Source organism: Triturus cristatus, chromosome 5_1 (genome assembly GCF_964204655.1).
Source record: "Triturus cristatus chromosome 5_1, aTriCri1.1, whole genome shotgun sequence".
In the NCBI taxonomy this organism is placed as follows: Eukaryota; Metazoa; Chordata; class Amphibia; order Caudata; family Salamandridae; genus Triturus; species Triturus cristatus.
This window is the reverse complement of record NC_140587.1, coordinates 1002440779-1002460303: the sequence shown is the minus strand read 5'-3', so window position 1 is coordinate 1002460303 and position 19525 is coordinate 1002440779. Positions and strand designations below refer to the sequence as shown.

The 19525-nt window shown below is 43.9% G+C and overlaps 1 protein-coding gene across 1 annotated transcript in view; it reads right to left on the bottom strand.

Moving 5' to 3' along the window:
* Positions 1 to 19525, bottom strand: part of TENT4A (terminal nucleotidyltransferase 4A) — a 535327-nt gene that overhangs the window by 116866 nt on the left and 398936 nt on the right. The window lies entirely within an intron of this gene.

The following is a 19525-nucleotide window of genomic DNA, read 5'->3' as shown; positions in this document are numbered from 1 at the left end:
TAATTTTTGGACTCAAGGTTTCATTTTGCGCTACGAAAACAGTGCCAAATGCCCACCCTGCTCCGGAATTTAGTGGAATTTTAATGTCATTCTGTGGAATCAAACTCCACCAATTCCGCCCACCCCTACTAGGAAGAAAACATTGCTAACCTTCTGCAACTATATCTGATGGATACATAATCTTCCACTAGATGCCAGACTTTATAAATATTCTAGCTGCCAGACTAGTTATGGAACCCTTTTCCACCAGCAAGGGCTTTCCAGGGTTCCAGGTAGCATCCTGAAGCTTGAACACAGACTCTACTTACCCTGGATTTGACAAAGAAGTATACAATCCACTTGCATCACTAAATAGAACTTCTTTACCGAGCCCTCTTGAGGTGTGCTGAGCGTAAGTGGATCAGCAACAAATAAACCAAACATGTTTCTACATCTTGCACTCTTTTAATCACTGGACTACTCTTCAGGGAAGGAGGGAGGGCACTGAAGAATTTGTTGGAAGATTGTGTTCACCACAAATATTGGTATCAAAGGAAAGAAACACCTTAATACAGATTGCCGACCTTACGAAGAAGTACAATAAGTCAAAAAGGTTTCCACTTGGGTAACCTCACAAGTCAGCTTTCAGTCATTCACTCCAAGGGCCAACAAATTTCACCAAAAAAAAGAACCTAAAATATATCGGACAGCTATTTAAAAGGCTTTGCATTATAAACGTAAAGGCTCTATCCCCTACCTGAAGCACGGCTGAGGCTATTGGGACCTGTTAAATTTGATGGTGGCATAAGCCTACAAACCAGCAAGAAGTGGAGGTTTACAATGCCATTTTAAGCACTTCGAAAGTGCATATTCTTTGTCTGGCAGAACCTGTGGTACAACGTTTAGAGATTCCAACCAGCATTAATTGGTTTAAGGAGTGAAGGATTAATCCCCTATTGTCAGATAAAAGTCTATACATAAAGACATAACGTTGGTGGGAGATATCTTTTTCCCTGAGGAAAGTGGTCGAGAAATTAATCCACAGAAACGCGTCAATGCTATGAAAACCTGTAGACTAGATCACCTAAACATTTAATTAAACTATGGAAGACAAATCACCTCATTTTAATAAGGGTTTGGTTCAATTAATGATTTATCTGCGATTGATCTCCCTCGAATGACAAAACTAATTTTCTAATATACTCTCCTGTTATTTTTCAATGTGCAGATGAAGGTTTAATGTTTTTGTCTTCTTCATTGTCCTTTTTTACCCATTCGCGATATGATCACTGCGCTTTTTCTACATGTTAAATATACTTGGATTAGAAAATTCCATATGTAATGTTTTCAACCATTGTATATTACATCTCTAACAGCTCTATTTCTATAGAAGATTTATTTTAGCTTTTTTTGGCGGTATTGGTTGGTCTTTGAAGTGAATGACTGAAAGCTAACTTGTGAGGTTACCCAAGAGGAAAACTAACTTATTGTTGGGTTGGTGCCCTGTCGTGTTAGTAGGGCCCCTCTCTTGTTTCAACTTATGAAGGAGTACCACACCAATGCCCTCCACTGGTGGGATTGAGTAGTGCCAATTATCCAAGGATATCATGCAATACAACAGGGGCAAAATACCTATCACTTTGTGCTTGGGCAGAAACTCAGTTATGTTTGGCAGAAGTATGCAAGGATGACTAGCTGGACATTGAAATACCAACAACGACAGCCTTTGCTGACAGTAATGTAAGCTGCTGAGGGGCAGGTAAGCGATCTGGAGGATATTTTGGGGTCAAAGCATAGAAAACTCTTGCCATTAACAATGGCCCTAAGCAAAAAAAAAAATACTTCATTAGCTTTAGCTTCAGAGAAATATTTCTGGTGGATACATAAAAGTCCTACAGATTTCCTTATCTTACTATTCTCCTAGGTGTCTTACTGGTCTGGAATATGTTCCCCAGCAGTACCTCTTCAGTGCTGGCAGGTAGATGTGCTCCTTCAGCAACTCCACCTGCCAAACAGGACACCTGTATATTACAAGCATTCATCTACAGACTGAGATCCTGATGATTTTCCCACACCCCAGTGAGGAATGTACATAGGAACAGTGCGTCAATGACAGTGACCTCAAATTTAGATATCTTTCACTCACTCAATAGGAAAGGTGGCAGTGAAGAATCTGAAGAAATAGCCAAAGATACTTACATTTTCCTGCAATACATCTTCGAACTGAATCCTCATCACACCAATCTCTAAGAAGCAGGAGTCTCAAATTATCCAAGAAAGTCCTGCAGTGCAGACCTTGATAAGTATGTCACTGTATGCTTGGGATCAACACCACATTTTCTAGCACAGACTAACTGCCGATTTATCCGCTTTTGAATATTCCATAAGGCGCCAGACACGATCTGGAAAACCTGCAGCAGAAAGCATCGTAGATGGTGTTGCACAGTTCTGTAACGATGTTGCTCCGCAATTGAGGTGCAGAGTTGCATTTAGGAACGAGCCAGGCACACTGACATCAGTTTCCTTCTGAATTGTCCGTGCATTCAGATACTGAGCATAATCAGATTTGCTTGGGCTAGTGTACAGATGCCTAAAGCTGGACATTACCATTAAATGCATTACCAAAGGGCAAGTAACTTGTTCTTCTGATAGACTTCTAAACGTAGATTCCTCACTTTTTGAGCAGATATCAAGGTAGTACAATCCAGGAGGTGAGTATGTGAGCTGGCGCAAACCAACATTTTTCTTCGGGACCAAAGAGCCATTGATAAACCTGGCTATCTTAAGTGATACACACGCAGCAGCCATGCAAATGTTCAGAATTGTACCACGTACCAGTGCAGTGGTAAAACACTTTGATCTGGAGGAATGAGCACACAATCTTTCTGGAGGCAGATTTTTAGCCAGTGAGCAGTAGATTTTAATGCAGATCACAATCTAATGAGATGGTCCTCTTCTTCACTTTTTTGTTCCAGCAAATCCAACAAAGCTGTTGCCCACACATTGTTTCCTGGAAGGATAGATTAAACACTAACTTCTCTTTAAGGATCCAACCGATCTCTTAAACCTCCTACTCAGAGGGGTGAGGTGAGCAAAGGACTACGGGAGGATGATATGGTCAACGTGAAAAGGAGTAAGGAGTAGTTTCTTACCTGTAACTCCAGTTCTGTAGTAGGGGTATCTCCGATAGTCAATCATGTGAAAAGTCCCGCCCATGTGCGTGGACCCGGAGCACTTCAATAGCTATAGTCTCTTAAGCTGTCTTCTTCTGCAGTCCTGCATAGACACTTAAGAGATAATAAAAGCCAATAATGCAGCCTGAAAACACTAGGTTACGCTGGCCATTACTTCATCCTGAAGTGAAAAGGCCAGGTAACAGTTAAATTAAACTTTTTCACTAAGTTTCACACATAGAAACTTTCCTTCACAAAAATCCCTCTTTCATGATAGAGATGCAGGGTTTGACAAAGAAGCCCCATAGGCTGCCATTATATGTCTGTAAATGGGTACCGTGCCTTTAAGAATCCTTCCAGAGACCCTCGGTATCCCATGATGCACAGCCAAAGGCCAGTTACTTTCAGTTCTTTTTGAAGGCGTATAAAGTAAGGCCTGATGCATTCAGGATATCACTGTTTCATCCACCGGGGAGGAGGGTGGGTTGCTTATGACTATCACAGAGATACGAGGAATATTTCGAAGTTAGCGCACACAGGGGATAGACAAACGAATCATATATTGCTCTAATGAAAAAATTGTGGCGTGCTACTCAGAAACGAGGAAGCCCACCTCGCTGAACTAAACTGAGATATAGCTGGTGAACAGTCACCAGTGTACTGAGTGCACTGCTATGGAAAGAAACAAATGAGATAATTTTGTACAACTCAACTGGGTTACCATAAAATCTTGATGTGTTTAAACTGTAGTGAAATAACCAGCAGTCTGGTAAACAATCAATTAAACAAACAGCACTTAATTTGTTGCTTACTATTGTATTGAGAACGAAAAATGCAGTTACTGTTCAAGCTGTAACCAGTGAAACAATTGAAAAATAATAGTACACACAGTAATAAACTGCCCTAGAGCAGCGGATTGTATCATCAATTCTAAAGAAAATCAAGAACAAGCCCAATGCATTTCGGGATGATTCTCATCCCTTCTTCAGGGGCAGCTGAAAAAAATGAGAACAAAACAACATTGAGAACCGTAGCTATCTACATGCAAGAAATCTTTTTTGTCATCAAACATATACAATTGTGTGCAAAATGCAGCGTATCAAGGCACAAAGGATTCACGACTGGCCTGTGTTAGAGCATTAGCAATTCAATGGAGAAGAGGTTATAGAGATGCAGAAAAGAGTGAATTACTCTAAATTTGTGATTGAAGAATATACGCAAATGTGCCCAAGAATACTGTTTTTGAAAACATTTTGAATGAAAGACACCCGTGAAAATGTGACTGTGAAAAGAATGGGAAGAAATCTAGAAACTCTTACTGATGTGCGAAGTGACGATTCAATGCAAAACTAACCAATAGCGCCGAAGGCTGCCAAACACTGGGGTAAGTAATGAAAAAATAAGCGTCAACTCGTAGTGAAGAGAAAGGATGAATGAAGTGTAAACGAGACTAAACACAACTTACTCTCGTGCCGTGATGGTAAAATGCTGTGTCGCTTATGTGTAGCTGAGTCAATAACTGTTCTGCTTTGTGTTGGCAGATTCATTCCCGTTCGCACTGAGTACCCGAGGATTGATTACATTTCATGCAGGGTCCCATCCAGCCCATGGGTAGGTTCCTGTTCCCATCCTTCCGCTTCTTTCTTCTTTTTTTGTTTCCCATTTCAACATCAGTTGTTTTCGTTTCCCCGTCAAAATCTTGGTTGTTTTTTTCTCTCTCATTCTACAGCCAAACTTTAACACAAAGCAGAACAGTTATTGACTCAGCTACACATAAGCGACACAGCATTTTACCATCACGGCACGAGAGTAAGTTGTGTTTAGTCTCGTTTACACTTCATTCATCCTTTCTCTTCACTACGAGTTGACGCTTATTTTTTCATTACTTACCCCAGTGTTTGGCAGCCTTCGGCGCTATTGGTTAGTTTTGCATTGAATCGTCACTTCGCACATCAGTAAGAGTTTCTAGATTTCTTCCCATTCTTTTCACAGTCACATTTTCACGGGTGTCTTTCATTCAAAATGTTTTCAAAAACAGTATTCTTGGGCACATTTGCGTATATTCTTCAATCACAAATTTAGAGTAATTCACTCTTTTCTGCATCTCTATAACCTCTTCTCCATTGAATTGCTAATGCTCTAACACAGGCCAGTCGTGAATCCTTTGTGCCTTGATACGCTGCATTTTGCACACAATTGTATATGTTTGATGACAAAAAAGATTTCTTGCATGTAGATAGCTACGGTTCTCAATGTTGTTTTGTTCTCATTTTTTTCAGCTGCCCCTGAAGAAGGGATGAGAATCATCCCGAAATGCATTGGGCTTGTTCTTGATTTTCTTTAGAATTGATGATACAATCCGCTGCTCTAGGGCAGTTTATTACTGTGTGTACTATTATTTTTCAATTGTTTCACTGGTTACAGCTTGAACAGTAACTGCATTTTTCGTTCTCAATACAATAGTAAGCAACAAATTAAGTGCTGTTTGTTTAATTGATTGTTTACCAGACTGCTGGTTATTTCACTACAGTTTAAACACATCAAGATTTTATGGTAACCCAGTTGAGTTGTACAAAATTATCTCATTTGTTTCTTTCCATAGCAGTGCACTCAGTACACTGGTGACTGTTCACCAGCTATATCTCAGTTTAGTTCAGCGAGGTGGGCTTCCTCGTTTCTGAGTAGCACGCCACAATTTTTTCATTAGAGCAATATATGATTCGTTTGTCTATCCCCTGTGTGCGCTAACTTCGAAATATTCCTCATTGAACCCAGTCAGCCCGTTTTAGTTAGCAGCACCTCCTGGTCCAAGAGACATTCCTTACACCATGTCATTTGATAGCATTTCAAATTTAACTGACAATCGAGCTGATACTTTAACATACTCTTCATCACAAGTCAATCAAATTTACTCACTCATTCAAGATGCACCGTCTTTCAACGCACAAAGTGGATCAGTATCACAACAGATACGCCAACTCGAATTTGTTACCCGCAGGGCCTTGAGCCAGAGACTTCACGCTTCAACACTCATTCAATACCATAAAGTTCAACGGATTCCACGGGGACTACGCCTACCTATCAAACCGCTACTCTACAAGTTCCAATTCAATAAAACCTTCATGGATAAGTGGCAAGCCGTATTAAACAAATGTTCACTGGACCTCATCTTATTGCTCATTGAAGAATTGGCCAGAACAATCCGTGAACTAGATGAGGAAATAGATTCTCTCAAAACAGAATTGTCCACTCGGTGTGAAGCAGACTATTGGAAACTCACTCTCGATGACATCAACAATAAATTAGAGTCTTATGGAAAGGAATTGCAAGAGCGCAAATTACGGAAATTTCGTAGAGACACCATAGATTATAAACTTAACGAAGTTTATACATGGGCTGAAGTGTACGCTCGGCGAAGACCATTTCAGAGACCTAACACCTCATCTCAAGAGTCTGTCGTCTCAGATCGTGAACTTGACGCTTCCCGTACACCTGCATCACTGGTTGAAGATCCACCAACAACGAGTGCTTCACTTACTGACCAAGACACGATTGTTCAACCAAGCACTTCTTCTTCCTCTTCTTCTTTTTTGTCCAAGGGCCCACCATCCAGCCGACCACCAGATCCAAGAAAACCAGGAGGAGCAAAAGAAAAGGAAAAGGAATTGGAAGCTCGGAACCTCAGGAGCAAAGGCAAACCCTTGCCATAAATATTTCATCGATTGCTTTATCTCTAAGTCAAGAACAAGTTTTGAATAAAGGCTTGTCCTTTGTTCCAGTGTATCACACCAACCCCTTAGAGGTAGAAATCTCCTTATTCAAATTCATGAGGAACCTCAGACTAAAGCATTTCTTTTCTAACATTGTACCCTTGCAAGATTCTCCAGTTGGACAAACAGAGGAAAGCAATCCAGATCTCCAGCAATTCAAACCAAAATCGACTTTCATGCCACCCATGTCTCATAAAACGTTGGACACGTTCGAAACACTTGTCCGCAACGATCTGTCTAAACTCAATTTGAAACAACAATTTCCCACCAATTTGAAAAAACATGAACTGGCTATTATTAAGAACCTAGCCAAAGACAACAGATTGACAATGAAGCCAGCGGACAAAGGTGGCGCCTTGGTGATTATGGATCGAGCATTTTATGAACGCAATGTAGTCCTTCATCTACAAGACACCAACACCTACATCAAACTTCAAGAGGATCCAACATCATCATTTCAAGCAGTTCTGACACAGATCTTGAATCACGCAGAAGAAATGTCTTGGATAACCAACAAAATCCGCACTTTTCTCACGGTTCCATTCCCCAGACGACCTAAATTTTACATGTTGCCCAAGATACACAAAAATTCACAAAATCCACCGTTCAGACCCATTGTGTCTGGATGCGACTCAATTTTCATGCCAGCAGGTCAACTAGTGGATCATTTCCTACAGAAGTTTGTGCAGTCATGGAAAAGCTACATCAAGGACACCACTCATTTTTTAACTCTTCTTGATCAAGTTAACAATGTCTCAGAATCATGGCTTCTTTGTACAATAGATGTCACAGCCCTATACACATCCATACCATTGTTGGAAGGCCTTGAAGCCAGTGAATGGGCGCTACTCCAGCTTGAAGAAACCGCCATAGACAAAGTTTTCATCATGGAGTTACTTACCTTTTGCCTCCAACACAGTTATCTCGAGTGGAACAGTGATTTCTATCTACAGATAAGTGGAACATCTATGGGTTTTTCTGGCGCTCCTGCTTACGCCAACACGTTCATGGCCAAATTTGAAGAAGACCATATCTTTTCTGACAACACTTGGACTGACAACTTGGCGTTTTTTGCCAGGTTCATTGATGACATCTTTTTAATTTGGAAGAATTCTGAAGATTTGTTGATTGAACAAATCAGTCAATTAAATCAAAAGAATCCACGCATTCAATTCACTTACAACATCAGTCCGGAACAAATATCTTTTCTGGATGTACTAATCAAGAAACAATTCAATTCTCTGGTCACAACTATCTACTCAAAACCCACAGATAGAAATAATCTCCTTCTTTACTCCAGCTTCCATCCTCCATCATTGATTCGCAATCTTCCGTATTCACAGCTGATCAGAACCAAAAGAATCATTTCAGACAGCCATCTTCTAGGACCATCACTCCAAAGACAAGTAGAGAAATTCCGACAGCGGGGTTATCCAGCACCAGTTCTAGAGGCAGCCATGTCTAGAACTTCAAACAAAACACGAGCGGAACTTCTTGCACCCACAGAGAAAAATACCCATGCCAGACATGTTTTTGTTTCTACATTTTCCACAAGTTCACGGCGTATTCGCCAGATCATCAGAAGAAGATGGGAAGTGTTAAAACAGGAACCGGATTTCAAAGATCTTTTCTCTACTGAACCCATCTTCGCCTTCACTCGGAGCAAAAATATCAGAGACATTTTATCAACACCTTCCACAATTGATTGTGATGAGTTCAAGGGCATGCAAAAATGCTACAACTGTGTCAATTGCCACAATGCAATCACTGGCAGCGTCATCCACCATCCGCGTTCAGGCATAGCCATTAAACTTCGATACACTGGCACTTGTGACAGTACCAATGTCATCTATACTATCAAGTGTCCCTGCGGTTCAATGTACGTTGGTAAAACTTCCCGAAAGATCAAAACCAGAATTTCAGAACACAAAAGCTCAATCCGCACCAACAACCTCAAATCTCCGTTGTTTTCACATTGGTCAGAACATCATCACACTATCGCACAACTCAGATTTACCATACTTGAGATGATGCCTCGCAACACTCAGATCAACACAGACAAATTACTCTCACAGAGAGAAGCGTGGTGGATCAAGTATTTACAAACCCTTACACCTTTTGGTCTTAATGACAGATTTGAGATGCAATGTTTTCTATAAAACGACATCCCCAGCACCAGGGTTCTGGTCATTCATACTTATTACATGATATGGGAATCTTGTGTTCATTCGGACTCACCATCTCTCCAGTCCCGTTTTCAATAGAGTATCATACCTTAGTAATTTCCTTCAGATTGTACGTCTGTAGAGACTAAGCAATTCAATATGTGTCTCAGCTATGTACGCTTTATATTTGGTTCGTTTGGGCATTTTACTATGTTTCATTGTATCTTTTTTATCAGCCGTTCCACAGTCCTTTTCTGCTTTACTTAGCAATATTGTCTTATCAGACACTATCTTACCACTATTTTTTTCTCCTCCGTCTAAATTCCTATCTTCATTCAGCTTTTTCCTAGTCTGAGTTCACCTCCTTTCACATCAGCGTTTCTTCACCTATCACCAACTCACTCTTCCACCATCATACCATCATTAGTCAGTTTCAAGAATTTTTCCCTTCTTTTTTATTTTTATTTTCAGCGTTTGTTCGTTCCCACATCAACCATTCAGTTCGGCTACACACACCCACACGTGTGCATCCCCTTATTTCTTTCTTTCCCTTCCTTTCAGCATAACTTTATTCCACATTTCAGCATTCACAGTCTGTCCAGTCCTCTTTTCATTTCCATCACGTCCGTCTGGACGCGTTCACGCAGCTCGTTCCAATTAAAAATCCAGCCAGTCAGTCTCTGACCACCGGTCCTCCCGGAGGTCCACGCGTTCAGCAGCCCGTTGGCAGATTCATTCCCGTTCGCACTGAGTACCCGAGGATTGATTACATTTCATGCAGGGTCCCATCCAGCCCATGGGTAGGTTCCTGTTCCCATCCTTCCGCTTCTTTCTTCTTTTTTTGTTTCCCATTTCAACATCAGTTGTTTTCGTTTCCCCGTCAAAATCTTGGTTGTTTTTTTCTCTCTCATTCTACAGCCAAACTTTAACACAAAGCAGAACAGTTATTGACTCAGCTACACATAAGCGACACAGCATTTTACCATCACGGCACGAGAGTAAGTTGTGTTTAGTCTCGTTTACACTTCATTCATCCTTTCTCTTCACTACGAGTTGACGCTTATTTTTTCATTACTTACCCCAGTGTTTGGCAGCCTTCGGCGCTATTGGTTAGTTTTGCATTGAATCGTCACTTCGCACATCAGTAAGAGTTTCTAGATTTCTTCCCATTCTTTTCACAGTCACATTTTCACGGGTGTCTTTCATTCAAAATGTTTTCAAAAACAGTATTCTTGGGCACATTTGCGTATATTCTTCAATCACAAATTTAGAGTAATTCACTCTTTTCTGCATCTCTATAACCTCTTCTCCATTGAATTGCTAATGCTCTAACACAGGCCAGTCGTGAATCCTTTGTGCCTTGATACGCTGCATTTTGCACACAATTGTATATGTTTGATGACAAAAAAGATTTCTTGCATGTAGATAGCTACGGTTCTCAATGTTGTTTTGTTCTCATTTTTTTCAGCTGCCCCTGAAGAAGGGATGAGAATCATCCCGAAATGCATTGGGCTTGTTCTTGATTTTCTTTAGAATTGATGATACAATCCGCTGCTCTAGGGCAGTTTATTACTGTGTGTACTATTATTTTTCAATTGTTTCACTGGTTACAGCTTGAACAGTAACTGCATTTTTCGTTCTCAATACAATAGTAAGCAACAAATTAAGTGCTGTTTGTTTAATTGATTGTTTACCAGACTGCTGGTTATTTCACTACAGTTTAAACACATCAAGATTTTATGGTAACCCAGTTGAGTTGTACAAAATTATCTCATTTGTTTCTTTCCATAGCAGTGCACTCAGTACACTGGTGACTGTTCACCAGCTATATCTCAGTTATCACAGAGATACCCCTACTACAGAACTGGAGTTACAGGTAAGAAACTACTCCTACTGTAATATGTGATCTCTGTGTATAGTTAATCATGTGAATAGAACGGCAAGCCCATCCCCAAAAAACAACCCAGCGGTGGAAGAAACAAGCATACCCACTATTGTGCAAATAGATTCCTTAGCGAAGCCTGCTCAACCTGAGCATATGCACTGGCATCAGAGTTCAGGCAGTAGTGCTTGGCAGTTATGGACTTCCAAGTGGCAGGCTTACAGACTTCTGCAATAGGGACGTTGCGTAGTAAAGCCGCTGTAGCAGCCTTACCTCTGGTAGAGTGAGCATTAGGTCTACTACCCAGAGTCTTGTTGGCTTTCTGATAACACAATTGAATACAGGACACAATCCACCTCGATCTGGATTGCTTAGAGGTAGCAAGACCAGTCCTGACAGAGCCATAGTTAAACAACTGATCCGATCTACGGATCTCCTTTGTCTTGTCTAAGTAGAATTTCACCACCCTTCTCACACATCAAAAGAGTGAATGGACCTCTCAGCAGGAGAGGAAGGATGCTGAAAAACCGTGGGCAAAGAAATATTTTGATTCACGTGAAATTCCGACACCACTTTAGGAAGGAATTTAGGGTGAGTTCTCATGACTACCTTAGAAGAACGAATCAGTGTAAGGCCCTTAACAGAGCCTGAATTTCACTCACCCGGCGAGTTGATGTTATGGCTACAAGGAACGCCACCTTCCAGGACAGATGCTGAAGAGAAGCCTTATGAATGGGCTCAAAAGGCTCCCTCATAAATCTAGACAGCACCACATTAAGCTCCCACGGGGGCAAAGTACGCCTAATGGGAGGAAACACCTTCAAACCTTCTGGAAAATCTGATGACAGGGATTTGGAAAAAGGAAGTTTGTGAAGGACATTTTCTATACTCAGTTAATGCTGCTAGGTGAACCTTAATGGAATGAAAATTAAGACCAGATTGCGCTAAATGCAGCAAGTAAGGGAGAACGACATCCTCTTTGCAGGTAGGATCAGCATTCTTAGAGGCACACCAGATGCAAAATCTCTTCCATTTACATGCATAGGAAGTCCGGGTAGATGGTCTTTTCGCTTCTTTTAGTATCTCCATGCAGTTCTGAGGGAGATTTAAATGTCCATACTGCACTAGCTCAGGAGCCATGCTGCCAAATTCAGCGACGAGAGGTTGGGATGCACTATCTGCCCTCCAAACTTCGTGAGAAGGTCCGGCCGACACTGAAGTCGAAGGTGTGGCAGGAGAGACCGGTGTAGTAGGTCGGTGAACCACCACTTACTAGGCCACTCCAGAGCAATGAGAATCATATTGGCCCGGGAGTGGGAAAGCTTGATCAGCACTGCCGGGATCAGGGGAATGGGTGGAAAAGCGTAGAGAAAGCTGTTTGACCAGTTGATCCACAGTGCATTCCTCAGCGTTCCTGGTTGGTAGAACCTGGAGGCGAAGTCTCGGCATTTGCTGTTTTCTGCGGTGGCAAACAGATCGATGTCTGAATGCCACATCTTCAGAAGATTTCTCTTATTACCTCGTCGTTTAAGACCCATTCGTGATTTTGCTGAACGAGTCTGCTGAGAGCGCCCGCCTGCACATTCTGCACATCTGGCAGATGGGTCGCCATTATGGTCAGATCCCTGAAGAGCAGCTAGTTCCAGATCAACTGTGCTTCCCGAGACAATGTTTGCGATCTCGATCCCCTCTGCTTGTTGAGATAGTACATCGTTGTTGTGTTGTCCATCTAGACAAGCAGGGTACTGGTGGGAAAGGACGGCTGGAAGGCTTTCAGCGCCAGGTGAACCGCTCGGAGTTCCAGGAATTTGATGCGATACGTGGCCTCCTGGGACCACGTTGCCTGTATCTGAAGGTGGTCCGAACGCGCTCCCCAGCCATGGAGAGATGCATCTGTCACAATGGTCCGAGCGGGTAACTCCTTGTGGAACGCAACCCCTCGGAGAAGATTGTGAGGCGAACACCACCACTTGATGGACTGGAGGGCGTGCTGCGACAGCTGAATCCTGTCCTCCCAGTTCCCTCGTCTCTGGTCCCACTGATCCTCCAGAAAAATTCTTGTAGAGGACACATGTGGAGGCGTGCATGTGGAGTGAGGAAGATGCAAGACGCCATGGAACCCAGGAGAGAGGATACCGTCCTCACCGTCGGCGAGGGAATGGTCATGAGAGCCTGAGCCTTCAGAAGGATTGATGAGCGTCTCTCCTCCGAAGGACACACGCTTGCCTCGCGTGTATCAATGGAGGCTCCCAGATACTGCAGACACTGTACAGGAATCGAGACAGATTACACCAGATTGATGTGTAGACCCAAGCGAGTCAGCAGAGCGGACGTCGTGTTGAAATGTCATGCCTCCTGAAACGTGGCTGCCTTGAACAGCCAGTCGTCCAGGTAGGGATAGACGAACACCTTGTTCTTCCGAAGGTGTGCTGCGACTACCGCCATGCATTTTGAGAAAGCCCTGGGTGCTGACTTCAGGCCGAAGCAGTTGCAGTTCAAACTTGTTGTCGTCCAGACTGATGGCCCTGCCCGCGCTGGAATCTTTGAGAGTCTCAACCTCAGCCTTCATGCAGGCTATTTCCTTGCCCGCATGGGAACCAAAGAGGGTTGTACCTGAGAAAGGGAGGTTTGCGATGCGCTGCTGAGCCTCCGGTTTTAGGGAGGTGAGACGCAACCAGGAATGCCGGAGAGCAACACCATGGCAATACCCATGGGCTGCCAGGAGAGAGGTGTCCGCTGCCACGCTGATCTGGTTAGAGACCATCAGCCCCTCGTGGAGTATCCCCTGGAAATCTTCACGTTTGTCCCTAGGCAGGAGGTCCATGAACTGGTGAAGAGACTCCCACAAGGAAAGGTCGCAACGGCCCAGCAGGGCAGTTGAACTAGCCGCCTTCATTGATGTGGCTGCAGTGCTGCAGACTTAGCTCCCTGCAGAGTCCAGCTTTCGGCTTTCCTTGTCCGGAGTGACTGTAGACGAAGGAGCCGTAGTGTGCTGCTTCTTCGCCGCCACCACAATGACTGAATCCGGGACGGGGTCCGTCCGAAAAAATGCAGGGTCAGAGTCCGGGGGACGGTATTTCTTTTGGAGCCTTGAAGGAGCCGATTTCACAGAGGCAGGCGTAAGGAACAGTTCCATCGCTGGTTCCTCCAACCCGGGCACCAAAAGAAGCAGAGGACACGAGGTTTGCTAATGTTGCAGTGTCTCAAAGATCACCGATGTAGTTGGCGTGGGCACAGACCGCACAATGCCCAGGTTCGTCGCTCCCCTCACCAGAACCTCCTGAAACGTAATGTCAGCGACCGGTGAAACCCTAGGGTGCTGCGAGGGCGAGGTCTTGGCCGGGACCATGATCTTGGCCTTCTCAGTTCTGCAGAGATCACATGCGGAGCTGCAGGAGGCGGAGGAGCAGGGGGAGGAGGCGTAGGTGTTTTTGGTGTAGGCGGTGGAGTAGGAGTCCTGTGTCGCCGAGGCGACGGACGTGGAGACACTGGTTGAGCAGGTTCCAGCATTCTTGATGGAGTGTAGGTCCTGGAATACTCAGTCTGAGGTGGCTACTTCTCTCCTCCATTTGCATGCTGGCCTTGAAGAGGGAGCCCTGGATGTGCCCCTTGACGGCGAGCACAGACGTCGACGTGATCTAGAACTCGCTGACATTGAGATGCTGATCACAGACTAAGACCTGTTTCTCGATGTCGGTCGAACCTCTTCCACGCCGAACCTTGTCTCCTTAACGCCGACCTTCGCGTCGACGTAAACGGTGAGCGGCAGTGTCGCCTCGGCAGCGAGCGCTGATGTCTTTGAGACCCAGATCGACGGCAATGATGTGTCGACGTTGACTGGGATGTCTTAGACGTCGGTCTCGACCGAGATCTCGACGTCATGCCCCTCGACCTCGATGTTGCTTAGACTCAGAGCCTTGAGTCGACGGGAAGCATATCGTGGTCATACCAGGTCTCGACGTCGATGTCGACCGGGACAGGCGTAGTTTGAGCTTTTTTTCGACTGTGGGGAGCCCCCCCCCCCCCCCCAGAGGGAGACGCATGGGTTGTGGAGGAGGAAAAACTCTTTGCCCAGATTTCGCACCTGCAGCCTGTTGTCTTCTCTGCTCCAGGCCTTGAAGACAAATCTTCTCCCTGTCACGCAGTGTCCTCCTGGAGAAGGATTTGCAGATGGCGCAGGATTCAGGAACATGTGATGATGGAAGACCGAATACAAACTCTGTGGGAGTCCGATTTGTCCTTCTTCCTGCCACACTCAGGACACTTGTCAAATAAAGATGGCATTTTGACAAGAAAAAAGTGGGCTAACTGCCCAAAAAAGACAGCAAAAGGAAGGGAAAGGCCAAAGACGTCGAGTAAAGCACTCAAACTAACTTTTTAAAGCTCAACAATTGAAAGATATACCAAAACGGTACAGCTCAATCCTCCAGGAGCCGGAAAAAAGAACTGAAAGTAACTGGCCTTTGGCTGTGCATCATAGGATACCGAGGGTCTCTGGAAGGATTCTTAAAGGCATGGTACACATTTACAGACATAATGGCAGCCTATGGGGCTTGTCTGTCCAACCCTTCATCTCTATCATGAAAGAGGGATTTATGTGAAGGAAAGTTTCTATATGTGTGAAACTTAGTGAAAAAGTTAAATTTAACTGTTACCTGGCTATTCTTTTCACTTCAGATGAAGTAATGGCCAGAGAAGCCTAGTGTTTTCAGGCTGCATTATTGTCTTATTATCTCTTAAGTGTCTATGCAGGACTGCAGAAGACAGCTTAAGAGACTATCTATTCAAGTGCTCCGGGTCCATGCACATTGGCAGGACTATTCACATGATTAGGACTATACACAGAGATCCCCTACTACAGAACCACTTTCACAAGAAAGAAGGTTCGGGTCCTCAAAACCAGTTTGGGTAGAACATGGTGTGTGGCGGCTTGAGGGAGAGAGCCTGCAGCTCACCTACCTTTTGTTCAGATGTTACAGCAGTGAGGAAGGCTGCCTTGAAAGTGGCTGTCAATAGGTTGAAAGGGAGTACACATAAGGAACGTACAAACCAAATTCAGGGTTCACTGGGGTATAACTAATGGAGGACAAAACCTATTGCAAAGCCGAAAGAGGTGACAAATACCCATTTACTGTGCCCAAAGCAAAGCTTTCCTGGGCTAAGGAAAATGCAAACAGCAACACATAAGGAATTTTTGTCTGAAGCGGGTCAATCTGGTGGATGCTCCACCAAGCCACAAAACTGTCCCAAAGAGGCGTATACAGACTTCGTTGAGGGACTCCTAGCAGCAAAGACTAAATCAACTTCAAGTGAAAGGTCCAAGGTAGTTATCAGGAAGCGTGGAGGAGCAGTGTGTGCAGGCTCACGTGCAGGAATCTGCACTGCTGCGAAAGTGGATCTTACTTAAGGAGCAGACTGATTGGAGAACAGATGCTCATGATTACTAGATACCATACTCTTTGCTCAATCTAGGGCCACTAGGATGAATTGGGCTGGGTTCTTAATCTTTTTCAGACTATGGGTAGGATAAGTATTGGCCTAAAGGTGTACAGTAATCCAGAGATGTAATCAAAATGGAATGCCTTTCCGAGTGGGAGACAACTTGGAAACTTCAATGCAGAGAAGTACTCACATTGCACATGCTTGTAGTGGCTAAGTGATCGAGCAAAGATTCTCCTCATTTCCAGAAGAGATACAGTGCAATCTACAGATGTAACCGACAATTATGATCAGCTAAATCTCAACACCTACTTTTGTCCACGCTGGAGTTTAGAGATTTCCCCCCCGGCGGTTCACCACCAGGAAAATCCCCTGGTGTGGCCAATTGGAGGCATAGACCCCTTCTGGCAGAGTCCACAATCCCTTTGGTGCTGTCAGTGAGCACCTGCACCAATCTCTTTGATGGATGGTAGGAAGACTTTCAATGCCAAGTGACTGCAGAAAGTTAATGTGGAACTAAGGCTCTGCCACAGACCAGGCCCTTCTAATCTCCCACCTCTCTCAGATGGCCTCCCCAACCCAGTAGTAATGCATCCAAAACCACCGACTGCTCTGGGTGGGGTAGGGATCTACAATGTTCCAATCGCAGTCCAGCAGCCACTAATGCAGAACTTTTACAGCATCCTGCAAAATATAAATTCAATCAGAGACACCCCTTTCCCCATGAGACACCACTTTCCCCATGAGACACCACTTTCCCCATAACCTCCCCTTACACCCCCCCCCCCTCAACCCCTCAGTGCTGTGCCCACTACGTCTTCAAATCCCACTGCAGAGCCTGCATTTTCCACCTGGCAGGCCATCAGTTCCACCAGCCTTCGCCTCGGTCCTAAATCTCAACAAGGATGACTGAGTCATTAGAATCATAGCCAGAAAGTCTGGAACTGTATTATCTAGAGAGGGAGGCACAAAACTTCAACAGCGCAAAGGCTCTGACAATGAGGAGCATCTGCAAACCAGTCAGGTGTGAGCTGGGCATGGGGATTGTGAGCAACTAAAATGTTAATAAGTTTGCTGTAGTCTACAGGTGGGTGATGACTGCCTGGGGCGAGTCCGCCCTCGGTAGAGAAAGACTAGGATCCTGATCTCTGAAGAGGTGTTGCAACCAACCCCACTTTTGTGAACACCCAAGGGGCAATGGTAAGCCTAAAGGGGAGCACAACAAACTGAAAATGCTCCAGGACCACTGTGAACCCCAGGTAAAGTCTGTGTGACTGCGGAGGGGGAAATAAGCATCTTGCAGGTACAGCAGTATCATTCAGTCTCTGGGGTCAAGTGCAGACAAAGCCTGGGCCAAGGTGAGCATCAAGAAAAAATAAGTTACTTATCTGTACACTATGGTTCACCAATATTTATACATTTCATAAATTCACATGCTTGAATCTTCCAAATAGTCATGGGAGTCCCACGTTAACAGCAATAAAAAAAGCAATGCTACTAGATAGGCCTTAGAAAACCCATTGAAAACAATAGACATTAACCAATTGACATTGTTTTAATGCATCCATCCATCCAAACTTCAGGAAAGCAGAGAACCTGAAGCATTCTTCCCCTGCAGAGCCACCATACCTCAGAATTCAAGCACAAGAGTAATACAAGAAAGATGAGAGGTACAAAATGGTGAGCCTGAACGGGGAAGTGGGCAGGTCCCATGTGAATCCATGAAAGATTAATACTGGAGAATCACAGTGTACAGGTAAGTAACCTGCTTTTTCTCCAGTATGATAGCTTTCATTGATTCACATGCTTGAATCACATTAGCAAGCAGTATCACAAGACTTGGTGGTGGGGTAGGCAAACTTCCCCACCATTAAAACAAATGCAACCGTAACTGTAAAATTCAAGTATTGTTAGTCATATATGCAGGCATGTGTTACATGTGAAGAAGATACCTCTAAAAAGTAAAACACCTAAATATTCATTCATATTCTCTCTCTGCGCTTTGCCATAAATCCATGCAGTAGTGGTATGTGAAAGTATGGGCATTAACCTACGTGGCTTCCCTGCAGGAGTCAGAATGCGATACCACCGCAATGAGGGGTGAAGCAGAAGCGACCTTTGTGGCCTTCACTATCGCCGCCAGCGATCTCCTGCTTTCTCATGGCAGAACACAATCACCGCAGTTATCCAGCGAGTGACACTCTCCGTTGATAGAGCTTGTCCTTTTCTCGGTGAAACAAAGGAAACCAAGAGTTGATTGGATTTCCTGAACTAATTAGCTCTATGTAAAACTTGAGATAGCGTTTAATATGCAGTAAATGTAAGACTTTCAGCTAACAAAGATAGTTTTCAGAAAAAAGGGGGTAATATAATCAGCTCATTGAGGTGAAAAGTGGGTGCCCCTTTGGGATTAACTTTGGATTGCTTCTCAAAATAACCCTATCCTCTCAAAACTGCAAATATGGTTCACGGATTGTGAATGCCTGAATTTCGCTTATTTTTCTTGCAGAGGTGACAGCTGAAAGAAAACCAACTTTCAAGAACAAACGTTAAATCACCTTTTGGATTGATTCAAAATGAGCTCTTATCAGCTGAAAATGTTTAAGTTGTTATGCTAATGGTGGAGGTTTAACCGGAGGTAAGGCCCAAAACAAGACAGTCAACCTCCTCTAGCAGTACACTGGAACACAAAGAGCTCTACTTTGCATCTCCTGAATCTGGACAACACCTCTAGGTGTACCTTAATGTATGAACGAGTTACACCTGACCTCGCAAGCTGCAGCAGATAAGGAAGAACCTTTTCTGGAGAAGAGGAAATGGGGTGCAGTGTTTGAGAATTACACCAGACAAAACCTTTTCCACTTTGCAGATTTATATTTATTTGTGGACTCTGCTCGAGCTTGTAGAATCACTCAGCAATCCGCTGAGAGACCACCTGTTTTAAACTCAGTGTTGTGAGGAGCAGAGCAGACAAGTTTAGAGATTGAATCTGTGGATGAAGAACTCTTCCTACGTTCAACAAAAGATGATCCTCTGCTGGTTGGAATGAGAGGTGTGAACACTCCAATAGAAAATTAAGCTTGGTGTACCAGTACTGTTTTGGCCAAGCTGGAGATA